The sequence below is a fragment of the Carex rostrata genome, chromosome 31 (genome assembly GCF_964058835.1).
Source record: "Carex rostrata chromosome 31, lpCarRost1.2, whole genome shotgun sequence".
NCBI lineage: Eukaryota > Viridiplantae > Streptophyta > Magnoliopsida > Poales > Cyperaceae > Carex > Carex rostrata.
In genome coordinates this window covers 1420175-1431782 of record NC_135948.1, presented here as the reverse complement: position 1 = coordinate 1431782, position 11608 = coordinate 1420175, and the positions used below count along the sequence as shown (strand labels likewise).

The following is an 11608-nucleotide window of genomic DNA, read 5'->3' as shown; positions in this document are numbered from 1 at the left end:
GCAACTTATATTTTGTCAAGTAGCAGAACGTGCCATTCTCTAACCTGATGCATAGAGGCTGGAGCATACAAAAAACATTGATGCAATTATTAGAATTGTACAAGATCAAGCTAGATATAAGAGAGAGAAGAAATAAAGAGAAATAGGAAGAGGTGGTGGGTCCTATAGTGCCATTGGCTCCATGGGGTCTGAATTTGAGATCACATGGGATGTGGGAGCCGCCTCCTTAGTCCTTACCTTTAAGTTGGATTTTACTGGATTCTCCATTTCAACATAAAATGGAGGTTACATCTCACGAAATGGGTATTTCCACGAACAACCCTATCTCATCGCCAAATCAAATAATTATTATGCAACTATAGAATAAAATCAGGAAACCAGTATTGCCCGGATTATGAGATGTGAATTGTGATGCATATTTCGTTGTGTTTCCGACAATTTTTTTTTAGAAAAGGTAATATCTCCGGGCTACAGTCCCCCAAAAATCTCCGTGTATAAAAGCATTCTCTTTTTAGCTTAGTTCTGACACGCTTTCAACTGCCATAATTTTAAGTACAATATGTATGTTCACAGGATAATATGTATATGTTTACAGGATAATATGTGTATGTTCACAGGATAATATGTGTATGTTTACAAGATACTATGTGTATGTTCATAGAAGGTGGTCCCCAACAGCTGTCACGCGTTTTCAACAGCTGTCACACGTTTTCAACAGCTGTCACGCGTTTTTAACAGCTTTCACGCATTTTCATCTGGGACCACGCGGTTTCATCTGCAGAACATCCATTAAACTTGTTTATAGGATTGTTTTCATAGTATTACATGATCTAATGAACTTGTTTATAGGATTAGTGTAAAAAGTCCGGGGATTTTCGGGGGACTGAGGGCCGGGGACTGTTAGCTGCTTCCTTTTCCTGTGACTTTTTTTTTTGCTTTTTTGAAAACCTCAAATAGACTATATGTATTGTTTGAATTTGTTGCTGCCTGTTCATCTTGTTTAAATTTTGATTGTTTAATCTGACGGGTCTGTGAGTTCTAGAATGTCAAATATTTGATTAGGATGCGGGGTATCTGAAGTGGATACAATTGTAAATTACCACTACGATTTCAACTTTGCATTTTGAATAACAGTGAAGTACAATGATATATTTAATCAAGCTCTTCTAAAGATAAACAATGCACTGGCCTATGTGCAATTTGAGCTGAGAGTAAGAAATCAGTATGATGAACATGTGTATTATGGTGTGGTGAATAATCTAAACGGTTTCGATGGAATTGTCAAGTTAGAGGAGAGAGTTTCGATGAAATTGTTAACTTCTCAAACTGAGAGCACGTAGAAATCAGTATGATGGACATGTGTATTAGGGTTTTAGGGGGTTATATATGTATAGTTTTGCTAGTTTTTAAATAGTAGCTGTGGCACAATTGGGAACTAAGTTCCTGTTGCATCTTTTTAACTGTTTTCTTGAAATGAGACAGTTTCGATGTAATTGTTAAGTTAGAGGAGATGGTTTCGATGAAATTGTTAACTTCTCAAACTGAGAACATATAGAAATTAGTATGATGGACAGGTGTATTATGGTGTTGTGAATAATGTAGACAATTTCGATAAAATTGTTAATTTTGGGTATCAACGACCAGTTTCACTAGATCGGTTTTTTGAGTATCAGCGACTAGTTTCACCGGTCGCTGATGCCTTTACATGACGTCATCAAAAACCAACAGCAACAAAAAAATCGATCGCTGAAAAATCATCAGCAACTAAGATGACGTTATTTAGTGACCGATGACATCATCGGACGAGCATCAGCGACCGATTTTGACTATCAGCGACCGACGACGCGAGCATCAGACCGGTCACTGATGCCTTGATCTGTTGTAGTGAGAATATTATCCATAAGCTATCAAAGACGAGTACCAAAATGTCGACACCAAAGATCAACAAATTTATGGTAAATATTTTGAAAAATCAAGGTCAATTTAAAAAAAAAAGACAGAAAAAGAAAAAGGAGCAAAAAGAAATTGAAAAACCTAACATGAAAAAAAAATCTGCACGTCAAATCCAATAAACGTTTAATGGATGTCACATCTAAAAAAAATATTGTAGCAACCGTCACGAATTTTGGTGATTAGAGCATTTTTAAAAGTAAAAAAAAATCAAGAGCATTTGTGTAATTTTTTTTTAATTGAGAATATTAATAAAAATTTCGGCAACATGTCTTCAACATACATATTTTTTATTTGGGAGAATTTCCTGTGTGCCCATGTAAACTTTCAAAATAGCCAATATCCCCATGAAAACACCATAATATTCAATATCTCCATCAAAACTTCAAATTATTTCTCATATCCTCTTTTATTGATTTAACATATTATTTAGCTATTTTAAAAATCAAATTGACAAGTATACCCTTCCTCTTCTCTTCCTTTCTAATTGTCTCCTCACACAATAACTCTATTACTCAAAAGAACCTTTCCCCATATTATTACATTCCTCTGTATAACTATCTGTTGATGAATTAGAGGTGGTGGATAAGTGTGCGTACTTGATTCTACTTCATACATGTACAATTAGATGTTGTGAGGTCGAAGGAAAAGAGATCCATAACTATGTTCTAAAAATGAATTTTAGGTGTGATATCTATGCTCTTTTTTATTTTGAAAATTCGGTAAACTTCTCATGATCATAGAAGCACAATGAAATAAAGTGCAACACACCAAAATTTCTATGTAAGAATTAAGTGTATAATAGCACATAAAAACCAGTACTGAATGAAAAGATATACCCTACACCCTGCATATCCTCAAATTGACAAACAAAATATAAAATCAACACACTTGCAAATTAAAACTCAGAGGCTTCATCATATGCCATGCGCAATTCTTTTGTGAATGAGTTTTTTTTTCACTCGTTTCAGTACAGAAGCAACGAGTAACTCCAACTAGGATTTCTGATAATTACAGATGTCACAATTGGGTCCCACCACTTTACCATAGCTCACTACTCCACGAACAATTCATAGCATACCCACCCATTTGAGTTGCAAATGGCCATACTGGTTTCAATTGACCATAATAATATGACACCCAAAATTCATTTTGGGAACGTGGTTATGGATCTCTTTTCCTTCAATCTCGCAATCTCTAATTGTACAGATATGAAGAAGAATCAGGTACGCACACTTATCCATCACTTTTAATTCCTCAGTAATCAAAGAGCTATATAGACGGATGTAACAATGGGGGAAGTTTCTCTTGAGCAATAGAGTTATTTGTGTGAAAAGAGAAGTAGAGAAGAAGAGAAGAGGAAGGATATAATTGTCAATTTGATTTTTACAGTAACTAAATAATATGTTAAATAAATAAAAGAGATATAAGAAATAATTTTAAGTTTTGATGGGGATATTGGATATTATGGTAATAGTATTTTTACGGAGATATTGGCTATTTTGAAAGTTTACATGGGTACACAGGAAATTCTCCCTTTTTACTTAAGCTAAATCACAAATTTGTTTCTTTGAGGGGCCAATTAAAGTATTATTGTGTTTTTATGGAGATATTATCAAGTTTTGCACCAATCTCATATAAATATCTCAATCGTTCAAAGACGTTCTGCACCAATCTCATATAAATATCTCATACTGGCTCCTGCGCTATCCCCGAATATGAGATATCTCAGAGGCCCAAAGAAGCATATATATTAAAAATACAGATATTGTGGCGAATATTTTGAGAAAATAAAAAAAAAAAATCAAGGACACACAAGAACAAATTATTTCCTGACAAGAATTGTTTTGTTTCCAAATAATACTATATTATCAAGTATCTTAATTTTGTGTTACGTCCTATAACATAAATCATAACATAACTTTATAACTTTAGATCTCAATCAAATATGAATAATTTTAGCCAGTTTAAATTTAAATAATTAACCAATTCTCAGATCTCCTTTGACTTTAGTCGTCAACCAAACACCTTAATTTAGTTTTCGGAACACGGTAGCTAGACTAGCTAGGTACACATGCAATATCCTTCCTATTAAAGGAACTGACTACTGAGTTCCTATTAAAGACAGAGAAGACAATGTTAATAGTGCAGGAAAAAGGATCTGGGATTGTACAGTTTTATTTCGTTTTTCACCCTGGTCATTTTTGTTCATTTTCATATCAAGCGCACTGTAATTAGGAACATATATCAGAGAACTTTTCAACGGTTTGCAACAAATAATAAACATCCGAAACTTCACTCCAAATTAATTAAGCTGGCATTCACCAAATAAATTCATTATATATCTAGATAGAACCAGTAATTCACAGCGGTAAAAAAGAAGAAGAAAAAACTCAATCTGGTACTTTAACATAGTCAATATATAATAAAAAGTACATCTCACTGCCATAAAAATCCCTCATCGATCATATTAAGATGACACATTTTACTGGTACCAACAGAAGAAAACGAACAAAAACAAGCTTGCAAGACCTGACAACCGCATCCATGTGGTACTGTACAGCACAGAAGCTTCGCTTGGTGGAGCTAGAAAATTTACATGTTATGTATCAAATTCTGATCATGATAATGCTCAATTAAAATAAATCTACGCACTTGGTTGAGACCAGCAGCAAGACTGAACCCTAAACGAGGTTCTGATTAGCATTCTGAGTTTTCTTTGAAGTTATTTGGCTAAATGTCATACCATATTAATTATATCATTATAAACTCAAAAATGCTTCAAGCTAAGGCAACTTGAAATCTAATGATCTATATATTGTTGAATAATTGATGAAATTTAAATGCTTCAGAAAAAGAATCAAATAATTGCAAGATACATACGAGGGGATGGCAGCGGTAAGCCCGGAGGAGTTAGAAATGGTAATGAAGGACCCAATGGAGTAAAAGGGAACAAAGGAGGAGCTGCAAAATTATTATCCACATCAATCAGTGAGAAAAGAATAATAAGAGACTTAATTATTACTTAATTTCAGAGTATATAATAAGCAATCAAATTAGAAATTAAATTCTTAAATTATTAACACTTAACAACAGCTCTCCTAAATTATCTAGTTATTTCATGAAAAGTAAGCTAGACATGGACCACTAGCTTAAAAAAAATTACTATTTTTTTTTTTCATTTTTCAATCTTAGGGCATGACGTGCCATTTATAATCACACTAAATAATTATTAACAACACTAGCAAATATTGTTGGTACCTGCAAAAGGTGAGGTGCAGATGGTAGTCGAGGAATCGACGATTTTGCACTTGACCAGGAGGCCCGACACTTGTGTACTGTTCATACCAAGCAGGGTGGTTACGTTTTCGGACATGATTACCATACAAAGACAATCTTTTTCGGTGTCATAGACTATTTTCAAGGTGGTACAGCATGCAGGAGACGGTGTGGTTGCGCCTTGGCACGTCATCAATTCAGCTAGGCATGTGAAGCTGGTTGGCGGTGGCGGTGGAGATGCGCCGGTGCTAGTCTCTATTATCATCACAAGAGCCATAAAAAAGAGCACGATAGTTATTTTGTTTTCCATGATATCTCTAATTTAGAGATGATTTATTTTAATTTGTGTCCTTTTGTATGTGTGGCAGAGGTTTATATGGAAAACAAGAGAGGTTTAACTATGAAAGAGAGAATTGTTTTCCATAGACAAGGTTCGAAGATCCATTGTCACTCAAATGTCAGGTCAACACGGTCCATGGGAGCATGAAATGTTTGGAAAATAGTTAATTTATTTTTTTGCTACAATTTTCTGTGTTCTTTGACATGTCTAGCTAAGATTAAGTCAAGATTTATTTAGTAAGCTTAGAGAAGTTGAGAAGCAATTCAGTAGAGGTTTACAGTTGGATTAGTTATTAAATCAAGGAGAAATATAGAAGAAATTTGTAATGGAGCACAGCTGAGGGGCTTTTAGGTTCAAAATTGTTTTGTGCAAATATAATCATTGGCCATTTGTATCTGACTTATTCTTTGAACTCAAGGACGTTTGACATGAACAAAACGGCCGGCATATTAATTATCTCTTAAATACAGCTTAATTATTCATTTGATTTCATTTTCCTTTAGCTAAAATAGAATTAATCAAATCTTCTCTATAACTCAAAAAAAAAAAAAAATCAAGTAAATTAACTTGAAACTAAACATTTTTTTTTTGGGTATAATTTTAATAAGATACATGCATGTACATTCATTTTGTTGAAACAAAATTGCACATGAAAAATAGAAATTAAATATAAATGAGTACAGCAGGTCAGCAGCATTAAAAAAAAATTAAACTCATAACATCAATAATATAATTTCATATTCAGTGAAATAGCACAGACACGACAGAGTACCACCTCTTCTTAATTAATGTATCTCCTAGAAGGCCCGAGACGTTACGTTGTAGATATATTACAGTGTCTCAGGCTAATTTTATCGAGAACTCCGAATTTGTTATCATGTGAAATCTCTGAAGAAGGATCATAATTATTACACAGTTAAGGTAATTTTAAAAAAAACGTATAATGCTAGGGAATCAGAACAAATGCTATGGAATCAGAACAAACGTAATTTAGGTAATTTTAGGCGATTGCATGGACTGGGCTGATTGAGCCGTTTATTATCCGATTAAATCCCATTTAATTGTTATAAATGGACTGGGCTGGTCCGTCTGGACTAAGTGAAGCAAGTCACCCTGTGATTATTTCTTTTTTGGGCCTCGTGTTTTTCTATTTGATTCTGTTATTGCTCTCAAATATTTCTTTCTTTTGTTGTGTGTCTTGGGGTTTGACATGTTTTTTCTTCACTCATTAAAAATTACTACAATCAAAGACAGGCACAGCTCATGAAATATACAATGAATTGTAAAGTTGTTTCACATAGTAATGAAACAGGTGATACTCTCTTCCGATCCACTCTAATTTTTTTTTTTTTAAAAAGAAAATAATACAATGAACCCAAAGAGAATTACATCATCAATCAGTAAAAAATCATTTACAATATAAATAACCCGAAAAACATAATGATGCTTAAGAAGTTAGTTGTCCACGTCTGCTTAGTCATCACTGTGGCTTCGCTTGGCGGCAGAGCTACAATTATTGAAAAAGAGATGTTGTTACAGATGCAAGTGTGGGTGTGGCTGTGGCTGAGGCAAAAAATAACATGGTTTTCTTTTCTATTTTTGAGGGTTTCTTCTATTTGAAAGTCTGAGTAGCATAATTATGAAACAGGCAATTTTGGCCCCTTTTTTTTTTAAAAAAAAAAAAAAAGCAAGAAGAAGTGAAGAAGGGGGGAAAATTTTGACTTGGTGAAAACCAATCGCAATTTAAAGTTACACAACAAAAAAATTTGACTTGGTGAAAAAGAAATTAAGTTGAACGATAAATTGGTAAAGAAAATGGAAAGCTACAGAAAGCAGTATGACATACGTGGAGGAGGTGGATTTGGTGTGCAAGGAGCAGGAGCTATATAAGATTAATATGAAAAACAAAAAAAAAAGTTTAAGTCAGCTGACCTGCATAAAATATTTACAAAGAAAAAAGTTAAAAAAAAACAAGAATATCAATTTTTAATTGTTATTTAGGACCGAAATTTTTATTAATAGGAAATTATTTATATAAATATTGATAATGGAGAATGGATTTGAGTTTTTTCAAGATATAGGAAAAACGTGATAGTTTATAACGTCCTCTAGACGTTATAGGCCATCACCGCCAGAAATAGCTTGTTTCGGTCTATCTTTCCGCCAGAAACAGACCAAGTTTTGGCATGAAAATTGAAATGACACTTTTTTGGCAGGAACTGGTACTGTTCCAGGCCGTGATAGTCTATAACGTCCAGACAACATTATAAACTATCACGTTTTCCTTATATCTCGAAAAGTCTCAGATTCGTTCTCCATTATCGATATTTAATTAATTAATTCCCTATTAATAAAAATTTCGGTATTTAGGATCTATCACTTTCTCCAAGAACTCCTGAGTCCTGACAATTGTTACAAAGCACCAGTTCCAACCATCAAAATTAACAGTACCAATAAGCAGTACAAGTAAATTGCTTGGGAAAATAAGGAACCTTACCTAGCTAGCTTGCAGGACTTTTTAAAAACTAAATAGCAAATGGACATCTGCTATATAGGTGGATATCAATGTCATGGTGTTTGCAAACCAGATCCATATATGGTGAAAAAGTTTATGATTTTGTGTACGTCTCTCATTATTTGTTATTTGTTTTACTTTGTATTAATTATTTTATTGAGGTGTTTATGGGTTTACATAGACTAGTAATTTCTAAACAAGCCTTTGTTCACTAGCCGAAGAAATATATATGTCGGTTTAATTTGGGGCATACACATGCAGAGAGATAATCTAGATAGCCGAAGGAATATGTATTTTGATTTATATTTTTGTATTTGTTTACTTAACTTTTACTTTAAGAGATCAATTACGTACGTAAGTCTTATCATCTCTAAAATATATTTAAAACGAAGAGCAAAAGAAAATTACGAGTGACATTTTTATTTGTACTCATTTCTCAATTCTTTTTCTATCTGTTCGAGCAAAATAGAGGATGGTGGTCATGGCTTCTGATAATTGAATAAGTACTGCTAGCAACTAATTAATTTAAATTCCAAATTAATTGCGAGCCTCAGCTAGGGCTGTCAAAAAAGGTCGCGGCTCGTGGCTCGCCTCTAGCTCGCTCGCTAACAGCTCGCTCGGTAGTGGACCGAGCTGTTAACGAGCCAGCTCGGCTCAGGCTCGGGCCAAAATAAATGAGCTCAGCCAGGGGTCAGCTCGGCTCGTTAAGCTACAGTGAATTTAGAGTTTAGTCCCGTATAATTTTAAGTCCAGTCCCATTTTTAAAGGCACAATTATGCAAAATTGATGTATTTTCGGTTTGGGAAGAAAGGATATGACTTTAGTTACTTGAAGATGTGCCTGCTGGACAATTTCTTAAATTTTTTGAATGAGATTTCTTATTTTTTTATTTGTATAATAACAGCCCAACGAGCCAGCTCGTCAGCTCGCGAGCTAGCTCGGGCTGGCTTGTCACAAGCTGAGCCAGAAGTTTTGGCTCGGATGACCTAGGTCCAGCTCGCTCGGTCCAGGCTCGGGCCAAAATAAACGAGCTGAGCTAAGGCCCAGCTCGGCCCGAGCCAGCTCGTTTACAGCCCTAGCCTCAGCGCTGCGAGGCAGACGGAAAAGAGAGAGAGAGTGTTATATTTTGCATCTTTCTTATATTTGTAATCCGGAAATGTTTTAGAAATTTAATTCTGATATTATCAAATACTAATAAAATAATTCGGCACTTGTCATTCTCTGTAATATACCTCGAAATGTATACGATCGATTATGGTTAGCTTCAACCTCCAGTAAGCATGAGAATTGAATGCGACCAGACATAGCAGTATACCCCTCGAATCCGATTGACAGATTGGAGGTTGAAGCTAACATTTAATTCGAGGGGTATACTGCTTTATGGTTAGCTTCAAAAATGTCGTCTTTTAATTGGTCGGTTTTCGATAGCAAATAAGTAATTTATCTACTTTTTAACGCTTAAATAGTGACATTTAGATATTTATTTGTGTAAGCATAAGAAGTAGATAAATTACTTAATAAATTGGTTTAATTTACGAGTTTTTGAAATTTAGAAGAGTAAATATATATGATATTATGCACTTTAGAAAGGGGAAATACGTAATTTCAAAGATTTTGAGAGGTACACATGAAATTACCTCTTTTTTTTAAAAAAAATGATAGGATTTCTCTTATGGCATCTTAAAATATCGAAATCAATCATTGCAATTAAGGGAAAGAAGAAGTGTTTGATGCTCAGTATTAGATCAAAATCGGTTTGATATGTGATCTGAGTTTATCGATTCACTTGAAAGATTCATGTGTATCGCTTGAAGATTGCTTGAAGATTTGAGTGAATCAAGTTTGTGCAAATCTTGACGTGAATCAAGCTGCTCTGATCGGACATTGAGGAATTGATTTTGGTCTAATGTCCAACTATGATAGTTGATGTGAACTTTCCCCTATCTAAGCTATTAATGGATATACATAATTCTCAATATGTACGAATGAATTTGTATGAAATTATATTTATTCATTTATTGAATTTACATATAGATTTTGAATGATATATTTTTTTTAAATCATGAATTAGAGGCCAAGCCACTTAACACATTTTCAAACTCCTATGTATATTATAGAATATTTCTCTATTATGTGTGTTTCAAACTCATTACCTCTCATATGAGAGCCATGTATCTTTGCCATTAAATTAAAAACATATTCTTAGATCTTGAATGATATTTATCTTATTTATTAAATTCATATATGAATCTAGAAGGATCTAAGTTTGAAATTTATTGAGAATTTAATATTAGAAACTTTTTTAGTTGTTTCTGAAGCTATTTAATAAAATAATTAAAATTGTCATTTAAGTTAATTTAATTACCATTAATTTTTTATTTATACTTTTATAAGAGTGAGGCTATGGTACTTTAAAAAAACGCGAGTCATGTCCATGCTATGGATCCATATCTTCATTAAGAAACTTATATAGTCGATCTAAACAGTTCAGTATGATCTTTATATGAAAAATGTACTAAGATATTAAAATTTAAAATTCTCTCCTACTATTTCTTTTAGGTTGGTAGAAAAATATTATTTTCGGATGATCCATAATTTTCAAATAAAGTAATTTCTACTCGTCTAAAAAAATAGTAATTTTTTTTTGTATAAATAATTAGACCTTTATTCGGATTGGACTTAAAATGTTGGAAGATATGGTTCCTGATTCATATTTATATTCTCAAATTTATTATTATTAATTCGTATACAGATTTTGTAAATTTTTAATGGATCTGAACTCGGATCTGAATCTAATTGATGGAGAGCATACCCGTCTACCACTATCCATTAATTATTTACCAATTTACTCCAACTCAGGTTACTTGGGGACAATTATAATCGGACGGTTGTTTTAACCTGGCACGGACCTCAAAACATAACACTCAGTTTTTATAGACACCAAATAAAGTTGGGCTAGAATTAATCTGGACCGTTTATTTCAATTTGCGCTTTGAGACATAGTGGGGGTGGAAAGATTCCTCGCAGCTTTCACAATGGAACATCTCACATCTGGGTGAGTGAATGGCGAATTGTCCGAGGCAGGATAGTTGGGTTGTTTTTATTTCTTGCGATCTGCAAAAACTTTGACCAAGAGCCGGGCGATGAAATCATTTTATTTGTTGAGAAAAGGCTATAATTTTAAAACTTTTTTTTTTTTTTTTTTGGAGATATGCCCGTAGGTCTCACACACTCACACATCTTTCAGCCTTTGGCTGGAATCGAACCCACATCTCTCAAAGGAGAGTGGGGTGTCTTTACCATCTGCGCTATGCAGTGGTGACTATAATTTTCGAACTAAGTCTGAGGGTACGGGGGTTGCTCTATTTATAGGATCAATCATTTGAGTTGGTATTGAGGCCTTATACCGAGGGCCAGGGGTGCGTAAATGCGTAATCCGAAAGGTGGCGACGAACCGAATTTCTCGTGTGTATAATTCGTACATCTTTGATTTCTATATATACAAGGGATGTCCGATCCAGGCT

General features: G+C 33.8%; 1 long non-coding RNA gene across 1 annotated transcript; it reads right to left on the bottom strand.

Annotated features, from left to right (window-relative positions):
• Window positions 1-4270: 4270 nt before the first annotated feature.
• Window positions 4271-5549, bottom strand: LOC144547246 (uncharacterized). Its single transcript, XR_013509058.1, has 3 exons — window positions 5212-5549; window positions 4834-4914; window positions 4271-4536 (listed from the first exon to the last, which is right to left on the bottom strand). It is a non-coding gene; the product is annotated as an uncharacterized LOC144547246 (long non-coding RNA).
• Between the last annotated feature and the right edge of the window lie 6059 nt (window positions 5550-11608).